The sequence below is a fragment of the Chiloscyllium punctatum genome, chromosome 2 (genome assembly GCF_047496795.1).
Source record: "Chiloscyllium punctatum isolate Juve2018m chromosome 2, sChiPun1.3, whole genome shotgun sequence".
Lineage (NCBI taxonomy): Eukaryota > Metazoa > Chordata > Chondrichthyes > Orectolobiformes > Hemiscylliidae > Chiloscyllium > Chiloscyllium punctatum.
This window is the reverse complement of record NC_092740.1, coordinates 109966725-109991503: the sequence shown is the minus strand read 5'-3', so window position 1 is coordinate 109991503 and position 24779 is coordinate 109966725. Positions and strand designations below refer to the sequence as shown.

Below are 24779 nucleotides of genomic sequence, written 5' to 3'. Positions count from 1 at the left end.
AAACACTTTTTAAATGTTCTCACAACTCCCTCACATTGCATGCTACAGCGTGTTGGATGTTCAATTCCTGGAGATTCCAGAGCAGCCCAGAAAGCTTGGCCACAATATCTGTCCATGATGGTATATTTGTGCAGGAGTGATATAAAAGGGGGAATTGTAAACAAATCTGTTCATCAAGTAGTCAGATACAGTTTGCATGAAAACTCTCCAGTTACATCAATATGTCTTCCTGCAAGCGTTCGGCAGCAGTGCTAATCACGACTGCCTCACAGCGCCGGGGACCCAGGTTCAATTCCAGCCTCAGGTGACTGTTTGTGTGGAGTTTGCACAATCTCCCCGTGTCTGTGTAGGTTTCCTCCGGGTGCTCTGGTTTCCTCCCACAGTCTAAAAATGTGCAGGTCAGGTGAATTGACCATTCTAAATTTCCCATAGTGTTAGGTGCATTAGTCAGAGGGAAATGGGTCTGGTTGGGTTACTCTTCGGAGGGTTGATGTGGACTTGTTGGGCCAAAAGGCCTTTTTCCATACTGTAGGGAATCTAATCTTTCAGACTTGGTTGAGTCATTGCGCATAGTCTTCACCTGCATATAACACAATCACGCACATAACATGATGAAGAACATGAGTCATCACAGTCTGACCCTTATTTGCCACGTAGTAAGTTTATTAGAACAGTTCCTTCGTGAATTTGGCATAGAACACAAAGAAAAGTATTACGCAAGCTTGTTGCTTTTTGACAATATTTCTGGCAACTGCACAAAATTGACCGGAACATGAGGAGGAAATAATTGGCTTAATCAATGAGTTTCCTTTTAAGTTTACCTATAATCTTCAGCCTTTGACTTAAGAAAAGCCCATTGTTTTACAATGGATATGAAACCATAAAACTCATTACATTTTGTGAGATTTTCAGTTAGAAAGGATTCTGAAAAACAGTTGTTCCCCAATAGTTTCATTTTGATATTTAATGACAATAAACAATAATTGCAAGAGAGAGGTGAATTCTGCCATATGTGAGCTCTATTAAATGGAAATCTGGACAACGATTGTCAAAACCCATATGGCAAAATCACAAAATAAGAAGGGTGACACTATAAGCAAAGGCAAAGTATAGTTTTCTCTGTAATGAAGATGAGAGCAAACAAGAAACTGTCCTGAGTCTGACAATTCTGGGAAGATGTATACCACCTATTGCATTGTCACTACCGTAAAACTAAATGCAGACGAAATTAATCCAATGAAGCAATTACTCAATCTGACCTTATGGGTTTTATTTTCAGTTCACTCCATGGCGACATGAGTTCACTTGTACGTTTACCCAAAATCTCAGCCTCATCCTAATGACCCATGGTCACCCTTTGATTGAAGAAAAGGCTATTGCTTTGCAATGGATATTAAGTATTAGAAGTCATTACATTTTGTGACCTTTTCAGTTAGATAGGGTTCTGAAATAAGTTATTCCTCAATTGTTACATATTTTATATGCCATGACAATAAACAAAAATTGCTTAAAATTATAAAGAAAATCGTTATTTACCATGGCTAGATGTTAAGATTTTAAAGAAAACATACCTTCCCCCAAGGTACATTCTGCTGTCGTCCCAGAACAGAGATCTAAAAAGGAAAACAAAAAAAGAAAATTACAAAATTTTTTACATTACCTGGAAAAATCCTTTCATTCTCCACATAACAGCGCAGAACCTTCTCAACTCTATGCCCCTGTGTTTGAATAAAGATGAAAATGGCTGGATTTGATGTTGCACAAAATATACTGCATTCTACATAGATGTAGACAAAGAGGATATGCGTCTGTCATCTCCAACACCTGGCTTTCCATCGAATACACATTAAAAATATCAACTCAGCAGCTCAGTCTAACCAGTAATTTCACTTTTTTTTTGTAAACTGCAACTCAGGATATCTGTCAGTTAACATGTCTAATTGCAGGGTATCTAAAAAAAACAGCAGAAAATGATTATCTTAGTGTTGATTAAGAAAAAGTTCCTCTGACAAAAACAGTTTAAGGTTAAAAATAATCACAACAGCCCTTTAAATGCGGCTTCATTGTAAAAAGCAATACAGGGAAAAAGGGAGGCATTTTTTTCAAATTACTTATTTTTGACCCTCACTTATCATAGCTTCTGTCCCAGGATGGTCAAAATAAGAGCATGGAGAGAATGACCTCTCTATCCTTGGCTTGCTGCTGTGTGACAATTAAGATCAATTTAACCTCAAGGAACCAGCATTTCATCTTTTGACTCAGCACTTCACTGAGTTCTGGACTCAGTTCAATAATTTTAGATTACAACTTTAATCCTTTTCTTATTTTTATTTGCACTTCAATTTTGTTTATCTTCACTTTTCCTCTTATTTCCATCTCTTAGCTTTCAAATGGCAGCTCGTCTGGATCTATCAGTTAATATCTCTTCTAGAGACATCACTTATTTCTTCATTTGTCCAAATGCCACTCCTTTTGATAATATGTCAAGAAACTTTTGTTATTTAATCTTTCCTCCAGTCCTTCTTATCACAGATCTTCCTTTTACTTCTTCTTCCTACTCCACCCATGCCTTTCACTTACTGAACATGTTAATTTTTCCAAATTTGGTGAGACATCAACAACCTGAAATCGCCATGGATGCTGTTAGAATTTGCTGAGAAATGGCAGCATTTTGTGACTTCAAATATCCAGCATCAACATTATTTTGCTTTAGTATTCATCACTGCAACTTTTGGAATCTTTTGAATCACAAAGAACAAAAGAAAATGCTACAACAGGTAAACAGCTGCTCATGCATATTTCATGATTTTGTTTTTTTCAACCTTCTCAATGGCTATTGAAGGCTCCAGTAAACTTGCATTTTGAAATGTTGCTAAGTGAAGCAATTTGGTGCAAACCAAAGCATTGTCAAAAAACTGGAGACTCAAACAGTGAAGAATTTAAGTCTGATAATATTACTTTGGTGAGCAATTAGGTGATTGGTGAATCTCAAGTTTTCTTTTTTGATAAACTGGTCAATAGTCTAAACTGGTCCTGGGGAGAAGTAAGCTTTGTAATTACAACATGACAAAGTTAAGCATCATGACATAATAATGTATTATCTTTCATTAATATTTCTAAACATTAAATCTTATTAGTTAAATGCAAAACAATTAAACAGGTGATGCATTGCAGCTTTGGGAGATGATGGGTACCTACATAATCAAAGTCTTCCAATTGAAGGGTTCAACTTAGAGGTAATGAGCTGGAGTCCAAACCTAGGATACTGGTGCCTTGGAGAGGGGAAAGTTGGCAAAGGAAGCTTGAAGGATGAGTTTAGGAAGTGCATATGGAACAGTTTGTAGAATAATAAACTCAGAAGTCAATGAGAGAGCAGGTTTTAAAACTCAACCAAATGTGAAAGATTAGATTCCCTACAGTATGGAAAACGGCCTTTTAGCCCAACAAGTCCACATAATGTGGCAGAATTTAAAAATGACCATACAGCAAACTATCCTCTAGCTAAGAGTGATCAGAGCATGCTTTAATTTTACATTTAGCTTGATGGTGAAAAATCTAACATTCTAACACTGGAAACTGACATTTTAAACTTGTAAACTTAAATAATTGGAAGTGATTGAGACAAATTTGTGTGCAAAAGAATGGGAAAATAGGATAAAAGGTAAGGCTTATGAACATGAGAATTAGGTAGAAGAATAAACCACTCAACCCCCTCAAGTACTCTCTGCTACTCAATAAGATTCACCAAATTGCCTCACTTAGCAAAATTTCAAAATGAAAGTTCTTCAATTTTACTGTCTACCCGCAATAACCTCTGTCTTAAAGATATTTAAAGTCTCTGCTTCCACCATTTTTGAGGATGATAATTATAAAGATTCACAATCTTCTAAGGGGGAAAAAAATCATGATTTCTATCTTAAATGAGTAACCCATTACTTATAAACAGTGAACCCAAGTTCTAGATTCTCTCATAATGAACCATCCCTTCCACATTCACTCTGCCAAGACTTCTCAATATCTCATATGTTTCAATCAAGTCTCTTCTTACTCTCCTAAACTCCAGTTGATACAAGTCTAACCTATCCAATAATTGCACAGAAGACAACATAATCATCCCAGATATCAGTTCCACATAACTTCTTTGAATTGCTTCCAGTGTCACAAAAATGGCTGCAGAAATAGAGATAGAAATTACATTTGTTGGAATTTTCCAAAATTCTGTAGATTCTGGAAATATTTCAGTGAATTGCTAAATCACAAATGGGGAGATCAAATACATAGGGAAATCTTGAAACATTTGTCCAATATACATTGCCAAAACCCCAGAAAACCAATGTGTCAATTTTCATCACCTCAAGGAAGGAGATCTTTGCACGAGGCAGATCCCTGAAATGATGAAATTGTTTCAGGGGGAAAGGTTTAGCACGTTGGTCATCTACCTATTTAGAATGATGAGCACTGATGTGCTTGAGTACATAAGATCCTAACGGATTAAGAAAAGTGAATGCTGAGATGTTTTGTTCTCCCACATCATAATCTAGAACGAGGGAAAATGAGTTAAAAATAAAAAAAATTGAAAAATTTAAGATACAGCTTCAGAAGAATTTCTTCTTTCAGAGAGTAGTCATTCTTTGGAATTCTCTTCTACAAAACAGGTCAGACTGGTTCATCGAGTTATATTCAAGGCTGAATGAGACAGGTTATGATTTGTAAGGCAGCAAACCATTGGGGGTCGGGGGTCAGAGAGCAAAATAGATATAAGATCACAATCAGATCAACCACAATGTCATTCAGTGGCACAGCAGGTCGGATGGCCAAATGATCTACTTATGCTCCTCTTTCTTATGATGTTGAGCAATCTTTTTGTGGAAGAGCAAATGAATTTCGGAGTAAACAAAGCCAACTGCAATTATACAGACCACCTGGAGTATTGTGTGCATTTGTGATCTCCTTACCGATGGAAAGATGGACTTTCCACACAGTGGATGCAACAAAGGTCAACCAAACTGATTGCTGAAATGGAGGGTTTGGTCCAAGAAGAAAATTAAACAGATTGAGCTGAAAGTCTCTGGTATTTTGAAGAAGGAGAGTTGATTTTGTTCAAACATTCAAAATTCTTTCAGGGATTTACATGTGGATGCAGAAAGATTGTTTTCCTTGGGTGGGAGTGTCTAGAACCAGGTGACACAATATCGAGATAGAGGGCAGACATTTAGAACTGAAGTGTGAGGGAATGTTTTCACATATTAAAGGGTTGCAAATCTCTAGAATTCTCCATCCTAAAGTATTGTAGAGACTCAGTTGTTGAACATATTCAAGACAGAGATCAATAGAAATCAATGTTAAAAATATTAAGGGATAATGTGGGAGTGAAGGATAATGGTGTTCAAGTTGAAGATCAGTCTTGATCTTAATGAATGGGAGAGTAGGTGTGAAGGACTAAATGGTCTCCTCCTGCTCCTGTTCTTCTTGCTGACCTGCAGAAGGATTGAGTCCACATAGTCACAAAAAAACAAAGTGTTCCATTTTTGTTAAAACATTCACATTGAGGCAACGGCAAAATAATTAGGAATCTTCTTTCCATAGCACACAAAAAGAATGTATGAATCAACTTTCAGTTGCACATTGGATATGCCATTCCTAATTTTTTTTATCAGAGTAGTCGAAAACAGTGGTTTGCAAACATTCCGTTTCAGGACAGTAAGTAGTAAAAATATGCAAAGTATTCTCTTTCTATTGTACAGCCGATGAAGCTCAGTCTCAGTCTGCTCATGCAGGTTCTTCTGCCTGAAGGGAAAGGGGTTGTTCTATTGCAGAAATCATAATGTATATACACACACCTAAAAGAATTGCTGTCATAATAATTCAACAAACTGAAGAAGGAAGATAAATCTGATGCAAATAGATGAAAAACAAATCAGCTTTGTGACCATATCACTAATCTCTCACCCTAATCACTCCTCTCCCCCTGTCCGAAACCCTCAGTTTGGAAATGTTTGATTGGAAGTCAATATATTTTCAAGGGGACCTTTTGAACAGGTGATTAAACACTCCTATAATACTCCTCAAGTCACCAGTCAATGTAAACAACCTCTGTGGATGTCTGGAGACTTTTCTGGATTGCTCATTGACTGGGGTTCTTTTCTCAGGACTTTCAATATTCATTAACTGGAGAATAACTAGACAGACCAAAACCAAACAACCCAGTCCTACAGCTTCCGAAGCAGCACTCTTCCTCCTGTCCAAAGACGGTCAAAACCATTTCACCACTGCGCTTCTCTTTCACCTTCACCCTTCTCTGTGGTTGGACTGAGCTGATTGGCCTTCAATAAGGAGAAAGTGAGGACTGCAGATGCTGGAGATCAGGACTTAAAAATGTGTTGCTGGAAAAGTGCAGCAGGTCGGGCAGCATCAAAGGAGCAGGAGAATCGATGTTTCAGGCATAACAGAAAGATTTTTTTCTCATTCTCATTGACTTTAATTATGCTGGGATTCTTTGGTACTAAACTCTGTTAAATGCTGCCTTGACGTTAAGGAAGTCACTCACACATCACCTGTTTTATTCATTTTTGAATTAAGGCTATAAAGAGTTCTGAAGCTGAATGCAACTGGAATTGACACTAAATATCCATGAGTAGGTTCAGCAATGAGCAGTGAACAAAATCTAAAGCAATAACAGTAGGGTACAGATGAGGGCAGCAATGTGGCTCAGTGGTTCGGACTGTTGCCTCACAGCGTCAGGGACCTGGGTTTAATTCCAGCATCAGGCGACTGCCTCTATGAAGTTTGCACATTCTCCCTGTGTCTGCGTGGGTTTCCTCTGGGTGCTCTGGTTTCCTCACATAGTCCAAAAATGTGCAAATTAGGTGAATTGGCTATGCTAAATTGTCCATAGTGTTCAGGGATGTGTAGGTTAGGTGCATTCATCAGGGGAACTGTCGAATAATATGGAATGGGTCTGGGTGGGATACTCTTTGGAGGGTCGGTGTGGACTTGTCGGGCCAAAATGGCCTGTTTCCACACTGTTGGGATTCTATGATGGTGATTGTTGTGACCAGGGGCAAGGAAATCTGATTCTGTGGAAGAAGGAAGAAAGCTTTTTTTTTAAATTGCACCATCATGACTCCAAGGTGCTCAAAAACATTTTTCAATTCATCAATTATGATTTAAAGTGCAATAACTGTTCTGATGGAGGAAAGCATGTACAGTAAGGTCCCATAAGAAGGAATGAAATAAATGGCAGAATTGTCTGTTTCACTGAATTGGTTGAGGAACAAACCAGGGCCATAAACCTGAAAAGTTAACTTACTTCCTTTTTCTATGGATAGAGTTGAGACATTAGAGACATACAGCACGGAAACAAACCCTTCGGTCCAACTCATCTATACCAACGGATATTCCAACCTAATGTCGTCCCATTTGCCATCACTTGGCCGACACAGTATCCCTCCAAACCCTTCCTATTCATATATCCATCCAGATACATTTTAAATGTTGCAATTGTACCAGCCTCCACCACTTCCTCTGGCAGCTCATACCATACATGCACCACCATCTGCATGAAAATGTTGCTCCTTAGGTCATTTTTATACCTTTTCCCTCTCATCCTAAACCTGTGTACTCAAGTTCTGGATACTCCCACCCCAGGGAAAAGACTTTGTCTATTTATCCTATCCATGATTTTGTAAACCTCTAAACGGTCACCTCAATCTTTGACACTCCAGGGAAAACAGGCCTAGCCTATTCAGTCTCTCCCTACAGCTCAAATCCTCCAACCCTGGCAACATCCTTGTAAATCTTTTTTGAACCTTTCAAGTTTCACAACATCCTTCTGATAAGAAATATTCCAAAAGTGGCCTAACCAAGGTCCTGTACAGCTACAACATGACCTCCCAACTGTTATACTCAATGCTCTGATCAATACAGGAAAGCACACCAAATGCCTTCTTCACTATCCTATCTACCTGTGACTCTACTTTCAAGGAGTTATGAACCTTCTCTCCAAGGTCTCTTTGTTCAGCAACACTCCCTTGGACGTTACCATTAAGTGTGTAAGTCCTGTTACAATTTGATTTCCTAAAATGCAGCACCTCACATTTATCTACATTAAACCCCATCTGCCACTCTTCGGCCCATTGGCCCATTTGATCAAGATCTCATTGTAATCTGAGGTAACCTTCTTCACTGGAGAAAGTGAGGACTGCAGATGCTGGAGATCAGAGCTGAAAATGTGTTGCTGGAAAAGCGTAGCAGGTCAGGCAGCATCCAAGGAACAGGAGAATTGACGTTTCGGGCATAAGCCCTTCCTGAAGAAGGGCTTATGCCCGAAACGTCGATTCTCCTGTTCCTTGGATGCTGGCTGACCTGCTGCGCTTTTCCAGCAACACATTTTCAGCTCTAACCTTCTTCACTATCTACTACACCTCTAATTTTGGTGTCATCTGCAGACTTATTAACTATACCTCCTATGCTCACATCCAAATCATTTAAATACATGATGAAAAGTCGTGGACCTAGCACTGATCCTTGTGGCTCTCCGCTGGACACAGGCCTCAAGTCTGAAAATCAACCCTCCACCACCACCCTCCTTCAAGCCAGTTCTGTATCCAAATAGCTAGTTCTCCCTATATTCCATGAGATATAACCTTGCTAACAAGTGTCCTTTGGGGAACCTTGTGAAGTCCATATAGATCACATCTACCACTCTGCCCTCATCAATCCTCTTTGTTATTTTTCCAGAAAATCAATCTATTTGATGAGACATGATTTCCCATGAACAAATCCATGTTGACTATCCCTAATCAGTCCTTGCCCTTCCAAAAATGTGTAAATCCTGTCCCTTAGGATCCCATCCAACAACTTGCCCACCGCCGATGTCAGGCTCACCAGTCTATAGTTCCTTGGCTGTCCTTATCACCCTTTCGAAATAATGGTCCCACATTAGCCAATCTCCACTCCTCACCTGTGATTATCGATGGTACAAATATCTCAGCAAGGGGCTCAGAAATTACTTCCCTAACTTCCCACAGAGTTCTCGGGAACACCTGATTATGTCCTGGGGATTTATCCACATTTATGCATTTCAAGACACCCATCACTTCCTCCTCTGTAATATGGACATTTTTCAAGATGGCACCATCTGTTTCCCACATTCTATATCTTCCATGTCCTTCTCCACAGTAAACACTGATGCAAAGTGTTCATTTAGTACCTGTCCCATCTCCTGCGGCTCCACACAAAGGCTGCCTTGCTGATCTTTGAGGTGTCCTATTCGCTCCCAAATTACCCTTTTGTTCTTAATGTATTTGTAAAGATCCTTTGGATTCTCCTTAACCCTTTTTTTTAGATTACATTAGTGTGGAAACAGGCCCTTCGGCCCAACAAGTTCACACCGACCTGCCGAAGCACAACCCACCCATACCCCTACATTTACCCCTTACCTAACACTATGGGCAATTTAGCATGGCCAATTCACCTGACTTGCACATCTTTGGACTGTGGGAGGAAACCGGAGCACCCGGAGGAAACCCACGCAGACATGGGGAGAACAGCAAACACCACACAGTCAGTCGCCTGAGGCGGGAATTGAACCCGGGTCTCTGGCGCTGTGAGGCAGCAGTGCTAACCACTGTGCCACTGTGCTGCCCAATTTGCCAAAGCTATCTCATGTCCCCTCCTTGCCATCCTGATTTCCCTCTTAAGTATACTCCTTCTGCCTTTATACTCTTCGAACAATTCACTCGATCTCTCCTGTCTATACCTGACATATGCTTCCTTCCTTTTCTTAACCACATCCTCAACTTATCTTGTAATCTAGCATTCCCTACACCTACCATCCTTTCCTTTCACCTAAACAGGAATGTACTATATCTGGACTCTCCTTGTTAACTAATTTCTGAAGGCTTCCCATTTTCCAGCTGCCCCTTTACCTGTGAACACCTGTACCCAATCAGCTTTTGAAAGTTCTTGCCTAAAATTATCAACTTAGAACTTCAACTGTAAGATCTGGTCTCGCCTTTTCCATTACTATTTAAAAACTAATAGAGTTATGGTTGCTCACCCCAAACTGCTCCCCCACTGACACCTCAGTCACCTCCCTGCTTTATTTCCCAAGTGCAGGTCAAGTTTTGCACCTTCTCTAGTAGGTACATCCACATCCTGAATCAGAAAATGTTCTTATACACCTTTAACAAATTCCTCTCCATCTAAACCCTAAACACTGTGGCAGTCCTAATCTATGTTTAGAAAGTTAAAATCCCCTACCATAACCACCCTATTATTCTTACAGATAACAAATCTCCTTACAAGTTTGCTTCTCAATTTTCCTCTGACTATTCGGGGGTCTATAATACAATCCCACTCAGGTGATCATCCCTTTCTTATTTCTGAGTTGCACCCAAATAACTTCCCTGGATGTATTTCCAGGAATATCCTCCCTAAGAACAGATGTAATGCTATCCCTTATCAAAACGCCACTCCCCCTCCTCTCTTGCCTCCCTTTCTATCCTTCCCATAGCATTAATGCTGCCTGACAGCATTTTATGTTTCTATTTTGAATTATCAGCATCTGCAGTATTCTGCAATGTGCTCAATGCAATTTCTATTTAGCTTAACAATACAACATAAATCATTCCTGAACTTACTGCAAACTGACCTGGACATGGCAATTTAATTCTGGGAGAATCCTTCCTGAGTAGAGTAGGGTCTGCCTTTGAGATTATCAATCATTCTCCATCCATTATCACCTTGGGACTCTACTGCATGTATTACATACATTTTACACAAACTTGTTAAAATCACACATACAACTGTCACCTCAGGAGTGCTCAGTTGGTTTTAAAAAAACATCTGATCATTCTCCCGAATATCAGTTACTTTTGACAGGCACAAGTCTACCTTTTAAGAAAATAATTCATTTAAAATAGGATTTTTCCATTTGTTTACTTTGACAATCATCATTTACGTGAGCACGACAAGCACTCCAGGCTCCAACCTGACAGCAAGCTGTGATCTAGTCATATTCATATGAATGACTGACAGCTCTGAGAGATACCAAAGAATGGCTAATGTGATATGAATTCATAGTTCTCAAAAAGTTTAACAATAATGGTTTTCAACTTAGCAATATGCTTTCATCGTCCTTCCAGGTTGAATTCAATGATGCCTGATCTTGGTATCATACTCTCACTTTCCTGACTCCAAAAGAACTCCACATCACCTCAAAACATTAGCTATCTATGTCCTGAATGCTGCATTACCAATGAACACCTTTGATGGAATCCAAAGTTACATCTGCAAAAATATTATTGTAATAAATCTAACAATTTAATCCATTCAATTATATTTTTTAAGACTATGTGTTGCAGAAGGTTGTGTGCCTATCTCTAGTCCAGAAGTTCTGGATTCAAGTCCCACTTGATAACAATTGCACCCAAAAGGTGCAATCCTTCAAAATCTCCGTAGCAGGAAGCAAGAGTCGGAGAGTCTCCTGGTTATCCAAAATCATGTGGTAGCTGCAGTACAACAGGCTCTCCATCTTAAAATACTCCATGTGCAGGTTCTTGCTGTGCTGTTCATTCCAAGGAACAAGCATGCGCACATTTTAGCATGCGTGTCCAATCATATTCTATCATCAAAACACCCAGCAAAGTCCAGAAAGAGGGAGGATTTCCACTTCCACAACATCAAACTGGTCTGTGGCCTCCGCACAGGCTTTGTCCACATCTGACAGTTTTCGAGGTAGCTGCCAGGAATCTTTTATCCTTCCTCGGTTCAGGCTGCCTCATATCATCAATGCAAATCAGCTGAGAAAAACACTCCAATTCCAGAAAGTGGGGCACAAGAGAAATCATTTGGAGACTTTGTTACATTGTACTATTGATACACGAATTCTTATTCAGTGTGCCACACTCACAGTCACATGCCAAACAGCAACTTATAAGTTCATCAGACGGGTGGAAAGCTGCAAGAAATATATTCGATAAAGCGCGGTATTCTGTGTCTAAATATGTGCTTATTTCAAATTTCCAGGAAACATGTTGCCTGTTCACCTTGATTAAAGGCTCATCCATGCAAATAATTTCAATTTACCCTCTTCAGTGCTGGAGGTAGGTTTGTGATACAAAAATAATTAGGATCCTCACTCCATAGTGAAAAATCAGCCCAGTCTGTCTGTTGCAGTTAGTTGGCTGTATTGTAATCAAATATTAGCAGGCTTACTGCACTTCTATCCATGTGCCAGAGCATGAACATGTGGTTACCTGTATATTTTTCCCTACATTCTCTATATACATTCTCATGGCCTATTTTCCCTTTTTCACAACCCACCCCTTATGAAGGACACTGATATAAATTACTGTTGACAACACACACGCTCTTGTGAGAACGTGGACCAAATGGAATAAGATTTGCAGCTAACTGCACAAAAAATGCATCATTAAATAATTATGAACTCATAAACATTAATTTTTCAATGGGCATTAATTAATTCTTTGTATGTTGTGAACATCAGTAAATCAATGGAATTTTAAAATTGCATTTTCATGTTACTTTGACATTTGATTTGCCTCACTGACTAATGGAACAGAGCATTGAAAAGAAGGAAGATAACAGCTGTAAAGAAACTTCAATGTTTTTGTCAGATATATTTTATTTGGTGTCAACCCAGTCAATAGGAGTAACACCATCCATTTGCACTCGATCAAGTTTGGAGATCTATCTTCAGAGTTATCTGCCCATACCTTTTATGCAATCAGCTACAGCAGTGATCTGGTGGTAGTTCAATTTCCTAGGTAAAATAGCTTTCTCTTCCAACTGTTATTACTTCCACAAATGCAGACAGAATAAACTCTTGCTACAGTAATAACGAGCAAGATTTCAAACATTGATGGAGACAGACAATAAGTTCACGCAATTGATTATCAAGTTTAATAAAAACAAAAACTTGCACTTCTAAAAATAAAAGCACTATACCTCTGATATTATAATTAGATTTTAATTGTGCATTTAAAAAATATTGTCTATTAACAGTGATGGATGAACATAAAAAGCCACCATGCAGGATTTTAAGCAAAGATATGGAAAGGCAAGAAAGGGATCACACTTCTAATTTCTTTTGAACAGTCATATTTCATTACATTGCACTGAGGCTTAAAATGCAATCAAGCATATTAGCTGTCCTCATCTCTTGCAATTACAGGTTTGGAGTTTTTCTTACTGTGATCGTCCAAGAGGAAAATGAACCTCAGTAGTTATCAGCACAATGCATACAAAAGTGTCTATGCTGTATGTGAGCTGAGCTCTCTGCAATCAGAGCCACAGGTCAACTATGACACATAATTGTACCCACTCAACAAACTAAAGACTGCTGATAGGGTCAGAACCAATAAGCAAATGTAAAAAATGTAGAAATATTTGCAGCATTATTCAAATCAACATTGAATAGAGTATCCATTCAAAAAAAGGTCACTTAAAAAGTTAAACATTTTAGACAAAAAAACAATACTATTACTCTGATTTGAGTTTCTTAATGCTGGAGGCTCATTTTGCCAGATTCTGATGTTATCATTTGTTGCAGATATAATTTGTGTATATGAATGATAGCCCAATAGTACTAATCTGTTAACTGTAAATCATAGCAGTTCACGTAATTTATTATTGATTGCAGTGTGCTATTCAGCAACACCAAACAAGGCATTTTTTTTTATCTGAATGGATTTTCAACCAAAAAAACAATTACAATTTTTTCTTTTCCTTTAATATATTGAAAGCATCTTTTAATTGAACAAGGAATGGTAAGAAAGCATTATTCTTAAATGCATTCTTGAAGGTTATGAAGCAAAAACAATTGAACGTATTGAAATTAAAAACTGAAAATTCTGGAAATGCAGAGGAGATCGAACAACATCAGTGAAGTAAGTAGAGCTAACATTTCAACTGAATGTCTAGTTCTGATGATAAGTTATTGACCAGAAGCTTTAACCTTGTTTAGCCAATGATGTCACATCTGACAAGGGAATGTTTTTGTAAAGAAAACACTGGATATACTGGACTTTATAGATCTACAAGGATTGGAGTGCAGGACTTGGAGATGAACAAATTAAACTTTGTTATTTATTGCTTTTCTATTTAAATATAGCATATCCATCAGAAACAGAAACACGAATAGTAAAGTTTAACACATTTGCTGCCTAATATTCCTTTATAAATATTACTATGACATTAACATTAAAATAGCAGAATGAATGTCCAGTGGGTACCAATTCCCAGCTGAATCCTGTTTTTTATATGTCATACTCTGTACTATAAGAATGCAAATGATTGCCAACACCATGTCTAATATATATTCCAGCAGATTCTATTCTGGAAGAGAGGATCTTGAGCTGATGAAAGCACTAACACTATCACCTCATGCTTCATTCAGCTCTCATCAACTTTGTCATTACAGAACATGCTGGAAACTACTTTAAAGCTATATTCAAATATATCAGACAAATGTTGTAGTCTTTGGTGCATGAGTTTCACTGAACGGTTGCAAATTTTCCACAGAAAAACAGAAACAACAAGTAAACCTGTAATTTGCTGCAATCCCGTGAATGTCATTGTCTCTCAGATATCATACATAAACAAATGTCTGGAATATCCATGTCACCAGAATATTATTAAATGAAATTAAATATTGACTATTCTATTTTCAACTTTATATCTTATGTATATTAAGGCGTGGTAAAGGCGTGGTCTTGGATTTCAATTCATAGTGTCACTGTCTAGGAGCCAGAAGCTCTTTGTTCAAGTCCTGCAGCAGGACATGAATGGCCATGAAAGGAATATTCAATAACATGCAGATTGATTATCAGTTTGTAAAACCTTCAGACACACTTCATGGTAAGACTGGTATGAATGGGAAAGTTTCCAGGTCAGCTGTGCATGATGTGAAATGGCACGCCTCAAGTTACACACTAGCGACAAGAAAACTACCTATTGAAACAGTTTTAAGTTTTCTGCTTCATACATCACTGAATGTGAAAAGAAGAGGAATTAAAGCCAAGTCAATGGGATAGATATTGGTAATATAGTGCTGTAACAGAATGCTCCCATCATAAGACCATAAAACAGAGAAGCAGAATTAGGCTACACAGCCCATAAAGGCAGCTCCAGCCTTCAATCATGGCTGATATGTTCCTTAACCCCATTCTCCTGCCTTTCCCACATAACCCTGATCCCCCCATAACCTGAATCAAGAATGTTTCTATCTCTGTGTTAAATACACTTAATGGATTGGCCTCCACAGCCTTCTGTGGCAATGTGTTCCACAGATAAACCATTCTTTATCTGAAAAAATTACACTTAATCTTAGTTCTAAACAGTCATCACTTCAGTGTAGGTTGTGCCCTTGGGTCCTACTAGTGGAAACCTCTTCTCCACACACACTATCTCAGCCTCTCGGTATTGTATAACAATCAATCGGATTCCCCCTCATCATTCAAAACTCCAATAGATTCCTCAACCATTCCTCATATGGCAAGCCGTTCATCCCTGGGTCCATTCTAGTAAAGGTCCTCTGGATCCCTTCTAACACCAGCAATACTTCCTTACACAAAGCCCAAAATTGTCTAAATATCCCAAATATGGTCTGAACCGAGCCTTGTAAGCTTTAAAGTATATATCTGGTGTAATATTCTAGCCCTCTTGAAATGAATGCAACCATTGAATTTGCCTTCCTGTCAACTGAACCTGTGTGTTAATTTAAGAGAATCCCAAACTACAACTCCTAACCGGCTGCTCCGATTTCCTCCCACAATCCAAAGATCGCAGGTCAGGTGAATTGGCCATGAAGTGTAGGGTAGGGGAATGGGTCTGGGCGGGTTACTCTTTTGAGGGTTGGTGTGAACCTGTTGGGTCAAAGGGCCTGTTTCCATATTGTAGGTAATCTAATCTAATCTAATCTAAATCCTTTGTGCTTCAGGTTTTCCATTTTACCTTCTACTCTTGCTGCCAAAGTACATGACCTCACACATCCCACATTGTATTCCATCTACCACTTCTCCTAGCCTGTCCGAGTCCTTCTGCAGTCTTTCTGCTTTTTCAACACAACTATCCCTCCACTTACCTTTGTGTTATCTGCAAACAATGACTTCAGTTCCTTAATATATAATGTGAATAGTTGTGGTCCCAAAATTGACCCCTGCGGAACTCCACTAATCACCAGCTACAGTCCTAAAAAAGATCTCTTAATCCCTAAGACAGCCAATCCTCTTTCCACATCAGCATCTTGCCCCTAATATCATGGACTGTTGCCTTACTTAGCAGTCTCTTGTGCAGTGCCTTGTCAAAGGCATTCTGGAAATCCAAATAGATTACATCCATTGGCTCTCCTTTGTCCAATTTGCTTCTTACCTTCCCTAAGAATTCTAACAGGTTTGTCAGGCATGACCTCCTCTTGACAAAACTGTGTTGATTTAGCCCTCCTTTACCATGAACTTCCAAGTACTCCACAATCTCATCCTTAACGATGGCCTCTAAAATCTTACCAACAATCGAGGTCAGGCTAATCGGCCTGTAACTTACTGCCTTCGGCCTCCTTCCCTTTTGAAACAGGAGTACTACATCAGCCATTTTTTTGTCCTCTGGGACTCCCTGACTCCAGTGATTGCTAAAAGATTACCATCAATGAATCCCCAATGTCCTCAGCTATCTCCTTCAGCACATTGGGGCGCAAGACATCTGGTACGGGTGATTTATCCACCTTCAGATCTTTCGGCTTCTGGCTCATTCTCCTTAGTGATGACCACTATCTTAAACCTACCCCATAACTCTCTTGAAATTCTGATATGCTACAGATGTCTTCCATCATGAAAACCAATGCAATCTGGTTTATTATGTCGATCTAGCAGCTTTCTTATAATTTGTGGTGAAGGATACAAATTAGTCTCAACAGAAGAGCTTATTTAGGTAACAAGACAACATTCATTGCAACTTTTTAAAAAATTTGTAAATGGGGTATGGGTGGATTAGGTCAGCATTTATTGCCCATTCCTAATTGCCCAGAAGGCAGTTAAGAGTCAAGCACTTTGCTATGGGGCCTGGAGCCACACGTAGGTCAGATTAGATAATGACATCATTTTCCCTCCTTAAAAAATATTGATGAACCAGATGGTTCATTACAAAATTCAACATGGTCACCAATAGACTAGCTTTTTATTTCAGATTTTCATTGGATTCAAATTTCATCATCTGCCATTGAATACATGTCCCCAGGACATTAACCAAGGTTTCGGGATTATAAGAATAAAACAAAAACTGTGGATGCTGAAACAAAAAAACAGAAATTGCTGGAGAAACCTAGCATATGATAGCAGATGGACGGAAAGCAGAGTTAAAGTTTCAAGTCCAGTGACTGTTTTTTACAATCGCCTGATGAAGAAGCAGCGCTTCAAAAGCTAGTGCTTCCAAATAAAGCCATTGGACTATAGCCTGGTGTTATGTGATTTTTAACTTTGTCTACCCCAGTCCAACACCTGTTCCTCCAAATCATTCTTTAGAATGATTCCTTCACTATTACTATCAGTCCTTCACGGACCATTTAGAACACTGCCTAATGGGTTATATCTGTCCATCTCTGTTCATAATCCAATCCTCTTACCCAAAATATGACAATACCTCCATGCCCCATCCTAATAAAGTGCAACTATTTTCTGTTTCTGCCCCTGAACTAACATTCTTATCCATTGTTGATATCAAATGAATAACTAGTGCAGATTTCAACAACAAGCTCCTTTGTTTAATTTCATTGAATTCATTTCAATCTTCAAAATGAAATATTTTTATCATAATCATCCATACGCGGGCTGAACCAACATCCTGGAACAGCTTAAGTCCACTCACAGAAACAAAATTCTCTTGAATTATGTGATCATCAAATATAGTGGTCAGCCTTGAACTAAGATGATGGTGGGTTGTGCTTGTAATGTGCAATAATGCAGTTCCAAACGCTTTATGAGAAAATACATATTTTGCAACATTCCCAGGGGTGTGGAATTTACCTGCCTGCATGTTCATCCAATTTCAATGCACAGCAAAAAAAAATCATTGAACAGTTAAAAGGGACAGAACTTGCCTTAATCTGCTTTTTTGTAAAATATAAATTAACAAAATGGACTGATTGAGACAACATACTTTAATAAACATAAAATACCACTTAAAAGCTAGAACACGAACAGAAAAAGCTGGAAATTCACAGCAATTCCGGCAGCATCTGTGGAGTGTAAAACAGAGTTAGCCAGACAGCTTAGTGACCTTTGAGGTCATTGACCTCCTGTTTCTTTCTACATAGATGATGCCAGACTTGTTGCAAATTTCCAGCATTTTGCCTTTCTGTATTTCCAGCTTCTGCGGTATTTTGTCCTTGAAGAGGGTGGGAGGATTGCAGAACATCAACTTGATGCTGTAGTGTTTAGAATGCAGTCAGCTGGGTGGACCACACAGAATATCCCTGATTGGGGCTGTTAATCTTGTCCAATCAGGGAATCCTGGCTGACAGATATAAACAGGAGTGTCCCCTTTACTGTTTGATCACACAGCATTGCCCTTTGATGTGAGGGGCACTGCTTGTCACTGGCCACTCAGGTGTTTCCTTTTTTCCTAGTGGTGGAAATTTGAATGAAGATTTGTGTACCTTGTGTCTTTCATTGTGTCTCACACCTGCACACACACAACATGGGTACAGGGGAAAATATAAGCACTACTGCATTTGTGCGGTAGTGTGGGGATTTAAAAAATGAGAAAAACAACATAAAAAGGGGAAAAGTCTCACACCTGCACATACACAACATGAGTGCAGGGGAAAATATAAGCACTACCGCAGTTAGGCAGTAGTGTGGGGGTTAACAAAAAAAGGAAAAAGAACAGGAGTGTCAGAAAAAAAAAGAAAAAAAGAAAAAAATAATAAACAGGAGTGTCCCCTTCACTGTTTAAACATGCAGCATTGCCCTTTGCTGTGAAGGGCACTGCTTGTCACTGGCCACTTGGGTGTTTCCTTTCTTCTTGAAGGTGGAAACTGAATAAAGATTCGTGCACCTTGTGTCTTTCACTGTGTCTCACACCTACACACACACAACATGGGTGCGAGGGGTAAAATAAGCACTACTGCACTTAGGCGGTAGTGTGGGGGTAAAATAATAATTTTAAAAAAGTAGTGTCATATATCCTGTTCAAGAAGAATGAAAGAAAAAGGAAAAAGAAAACAGGAGTGTCCCCTTCACCGTTTGATCACGCAGCATTGCCCTTTGATATCAAGGGCACTGCTTGTCACTGGCCACTTGGGTGTTTGTTTTCTTCCTGGTGGTGAAACTTGAATAAAGGTTTGTACACCTGGTGTCTTTCACTGTGTCTCACACCTGCACACACACACACATCATGGATGTGGGGAAGAAAAACAAAAAAGTAAACAGGAGTGTCTTCTGTTCACTCTGAGAGCTGGAGAAAAAAAGAAAAGGAACAGGAGTGTCAACTTGGTGACAGGAAACCAGCCTCTGTGGAATAATTTCAGTAAGGAATACAGATTTCTGACCCTAAAACATACACACACACACACACATCAAGAGCTCTGTTTGCTCTAGCAGTTGGCTCAATAAATGGTAACTTGGTGATGAGATACCAGCCTTCATGGTGATGAGAGAGAAAAACACAAACCTGAGGAGATTTGCTTGCAACAGTCATCTGAGTTGGGGTAAGCATTTCAGGTATAATGCCATGAATTGTGAAGCCTGACTCGTTTGATCCTGGTTAAGATTGGGCTCAATATGTGGAAGGCGTATGTTATTTTTTCCAGGCAGATGTAAGTGAGGCAGATGAAAAGCAATTAATAAATTCTCCAGGTAGCTTGTAAACCCACAACTTTTTTGGTTATTAAAAGCCTAACTTTCCCTGAGGCACCAAATGTTAAAAACTTTCAAGAGTTGACAGATTTCGTTAAGGAATACTACAATCCAAACTTCCTCTAATTCTGAGCCATACAGTTTTCCTTGGCACTTTGAAAACCAGGGGATTCCACACCAGGACTTTTGAAGAGGTTAAAATGACAAAATTGGCAGAGGCATGTGATTTTGATTTAGCCCGATGCCAGATGCCAAGGGACCATTTGGCATGTGGGATGAATGATATGACCAAGCAAAAGTGCCAAACAGACACTATAACTGACATTAGAAAATGTGGCAAGTGGAGCTGATGAGTTTCAAGGTATTCCAATGGAGGTAGACACTTTTGTCAGGCTGACTGAGCTTGGGGAACATCCCTTGAGTGATGGAAATTGTACATCCTCACTCAGGACATATCCTGAACAGAAGAACTCCAGGTCAACCCACAGCAAAACCCCAAACGAAGCCTCAGCCAAACTGTTAGATTTTCTTGAGGACAGGTGGGCAGGCCATTGAAGTTGCTGCTGGTATGTGATGTGAAGACAGAAAAAGAATTGCCCTCGGCCTAAATTGAGTCAGGGAACTCAAAGGCTGATATCCAGGATAGTGCACGCCCTAGAAAGCTCACCTACAGTGAGTTGGGAACATTTAAATTGCTTTGCAATCAGAATCAATTAAAATTAATATCTGGTTTAAAGGTTATCCAGTTCTAAAGGAATTTGATGCTGATGTAGCTGGTTCAGTGATTGCAGAACCAATCTTTAAGAAATTTCACTCTGGAATCCAACCCTAATATTTGCATAAGAGCTCAGCCAAGCTGAGAATTTCTACCAGGGAGCCCCATCAGATTAAGGATATAACTTCAGATCGAGTCTCTTGAGAAGGAGCTGGTTCAGTTCCCACTGTGGTAAAATGCTCAGGCCCAAGCTTGATGGGGTGAAATTGCTTGAGATTCAACTTGATTGGCTTAATATTCAATTAGAAAATGGTTACGTTAGAGAAGACCTAATTAAATATCAGGAAAGTCTAGGTACTATCAAAGGAACCAAGGCCACTTTATATATTGACCAAGAAGCAACTCTATGATTCTACAAGACCAACCCAGTGCCATTTGCCTTGTGTGCTAAACTAGCAGCAGAGATCAGAAGGCGTGAAAGCAAAAAAATCATCAAAAGCGTCTAGTTTGCAAAATGGGCAGTGCCAGTGATACAGATTGGGAAGTTCAATTGGTTGATTTACCTTTGAGGATTTCAAACAAACAGACTACTTTATGAAGCTGGTTAAATACTACGTTACACCTGTTGGAAGATAAATGAGGGCAATCAAAGGTCATAGAGACACAGACATGTACAGCATAGAAACAGACCCTTCAGTCCAACTTGTCCAGCTGAACAGATATTCCAACCCAATCAAATCCCACTTGCCAGCACCTGACCCATATCCCTCCAAACCCTTCCTATTCATATACCCATCCAGATGCCTTTTAAATGTTGCAATTGTACTAGCCTCCACCTCTTTTTCTGGTAGCTTATTCCATATACGTACCACCCTCTGTGTGAAAAGATTGGCCCTTAGGACTTTTTATATCTTCCCCCACTCACTCTAAACCTATGCCCTCTAGTTCTAGACTCCCTCACCCCAGGGGAAAGACTTTCTTTATTTACCCTATTCATGCCCCTCATGATTTTATAAACCTCTATAAGATCATCCCTCAGCCTCCGACACTCCAAGGAAAACAACCCTAGCCTATTCAGCCTCTCCCTCTAGCTCAAATCCTCCAAAACTGGCAAAATCCTTGTAAATCTTTTCTGAACACTTTCAAGTTTCACAACATATTTCTGAAAGGAAGGAGACCAGAATTGCATGCAAAATTCCAGCAGTGGCCTAACCAATGTCCTGTACAGCCACAACATGACCTCCCAACTCCTGTACTCAATACTCTGATCAATATAGGAAAGCATACCAAATGCCTTCTTCATTATCCTATACACCTGTGACTCCACTTTCAAGGAGTTATGAACCTGCACTCCAAGGTCTCTTTGTTCAGCAACACTCTCTAGGACCTTACCATTAAGTGTGTAAGTCCTGCTAAGATTTGCTTTCCCAAAATGCAGCCCCTCAAATTTATCTAAATTAAACTCCATCTGCCACTTCTCAGCCCATTGGCCCATCTGTTCAAGATCCTGTTGTAATCTGAGGTAATGTTCTTCACTGTCCACTACACCTCCAAGTTTGGTGTCATCTGTAAACTTACTAACTTATATGTCTTACGTTCACATCCAAAGCATTTATATAAATGACGGAAAGAAGTGGACTCCGCACTGATCCTTGTGGCACTTCACTGGTCACAGGCCTGACAGGGAAGGCAGATTAACTCAGGGCATGGTTAGGAACATGGGACTGGGATATAATAGCAAGAACAGAAACATGGCTCAGGGATGGGCAGAATTGGCAGCTTAATGTTCCAGGATATTAATGCTACAGGAAGGATAAAAAGGGAGGCAAGAGAAGAGGGGGAGTGGCATTTTTGATAAGGGATAGCATTACAGCTGTAATGAGGGAGGATATTCCCGGAAATACATCCAGGGAAGTATTTGAGTGGATCTGAGAAATAAGAAAGAGATGATCACCTTATTGGGATGGTATTATAGACCCCCAATAGTCAGAGGGAAATTGAGAAACAAACTTGTAGGGAGATCTCCGCTATCTGTAAGAATAATAGGGTGGTTATGGTAGGGGATTTTAACTTTCCAGACATTGACTGGGGCTGCCATAGTGTTTAGATGGAGAAGAATTTGTTAAGTGTGTACAAGAAAATTTTCTGATTCAGTATGTGGATGTACCTATGAGAGAAGGTGCAAAACTTGACCTACTCTTGGGAAATAAGGTAGGGCAGGTGGCTGAGGTGTCAGTGGGGGAGCACTTTGTGGCCAGCAACCATAATTCTATTAGTTTTAAAATAGTGATGGAAAAGTTTTGACCAGATCGAAAAGTTGAAGTTCTAAGTTGGAGGAAGGCTAATTTTGACGATATAAGTCAAGAACGTTCAAAAGCTGATTGGGGGGGGGGGCAGATGTTCGCAGGTAAAGGGACGGCTGGAAAATGGGAAACCTTCAGAAATGAGATAACAAGAGTCAGAGAAAGTGTATTCCTGTTAGCATGAAAGGGAAGGCTGGTAGGTGTAAGGAATGCTGGATGACTAAAGAAATTGAGGGTTTGGTTAAGAAAAATGGATCATATGTCAAGTATAGTTAGGAACGATTGAGTGAATCCTTAGAGTATAAAAGCAGTTGGAGTATACTTAAGAGGGAAATCATGAAAGCAAAAAGGGGACATGAGGTAGTTTTGGCAAATAGGATTAAGGAGAATCCAAAGGGTCTTTACAAATACATTAAGGATGAAAGGTTAACTAGGGAGAGAATAGGGCCCCTCAAAGATCAACAAGCAGCCTTTAGTGGAGCCGCAGGAGATAGGAAAATAATAAACAACTATTTTACATTGGTTTCCTGTGAAGGTCATGGAAGATATAGAATGTGGAAAATAGATAGTGACACATTGAAAAATGTCTATATTACAGAGGAAGTGTTGGATGTCTTGAAACATATAAAGGTGAATAAATCCCCAGGGGTCCTGTGACCAATGGAGTGCCATAAGAATTGGTGCTGGGTCCACTATTTTTTGTCATTTACATAAATGATTTGGATGTGAACATAGGAGGTACAGTTAGTAAGTTTGCAGATGACATCAAAATTGAAGGTGTAGTGGACAGTGAAGAAGGTTACCTCAGGTGTACTGATGCATGGGGAACAATGTCCCTTGAACTTGAGTTGTTTTGAAAAAGAGGATTGAGGGCAGAGCAGTAGATGTGATCTACATGGACTTCAGACTGGCATTCAAGAAGGTTCCCCATGGGAGACTGGTTAGCAAGGTTAAATCTCATGGAATATGGGGAGAACTACCCATTTTCTACAGAACTTGTTTGAAGGTAAACAGAGGGTTGTTTTTTTCAGGCTGGGGTCCTGTGACCAATGGAGTGCCATAAGAATTGGTGTTGGGTCCACTATTTTTTGTCATTTACATAAATGATTTGGATGTGAACATAGGAGGTACAGTTAGTAAGTTTGCAGATGACACCAAAATTGAAGGTGTAGTGGACAGTGAAGAAGGTTACCTCAGATTACAACAGGATCTTGATCAGATGGTCCAATGGGCTGAGAAGTGGCAAATAGAGTTTAATTTAGATAAATGCGAGGTGCTGCATTTTTGGGAAAGCAAATCTTAGCAGGACTTTTACATTAATGGTAAGGTCCTAGGGAATGTTGCTGAACAAAGAGACCTTGGAGAGAAGGTTCATAGCTCCTTAAAAGTAGAGTCGCAGGTGTATAGGTTAGTGAAGAAGGCATTTGGTATGCTTTCTTCTATTGGTCATTGCATTGCATATAGGAGTTGGGAGGTCATGTTGTGGCTGTACAGGACATTGGTTAGGCCACTTTTGTAATATTGCGTACAATTTTGGTTTCCTTCCTATCAGAAGGATGCTGTGAAACTTGAAAGTGTTCAGAAAAGATTTACAAGGATGTTGCCAACTTTGGAGGATTTGAGCTATAGGAAGAGGCTGAATAGGCTGGGGCTATTTTCCCTGGAGCATTGAAGGCTGAGTGGTAATGTAATAGAGGTTCATAAAATCATGAGGGGGCATGGATAGGATAGACATCTTTTCCCTGGATTGAGGAGTTCAGAACTAGAGGACATAGGTTTTAGGTGAGGGGAAAGGTTGAAAATTAAACTAAGGGGCAACTTTTTCATGAGGAGGGTGGTGCGTGTATGAAATGAGCTGCCAGTGGAAGCATTGGGTACTAGTACAAT

The 24779-nt window shown here is 39.5% G+C and overlaps 1 protein-coding gene across 1 annotated transcript in view; it reads right to left on the bottom strand.

Moving 5' to 3' along the window:
* LOC140487787 (receptor-type tyrosine-protein phosphatase delta) overlaps nt 1–24779 on the bottom strand; it is a 2436480-nt gene that overhangs the window by 1393853 nt on the left and 1017848 nt on the right. The window contains exon 6 of the mRNA XM_072587053.1: nt 1572–1613. The gene's annotated coding sequence lies outside the window, so the exon portion shown is untranslated. The remainder of the gene's footprint in view (nt 1–1571; nt 1614–24779) is intronic.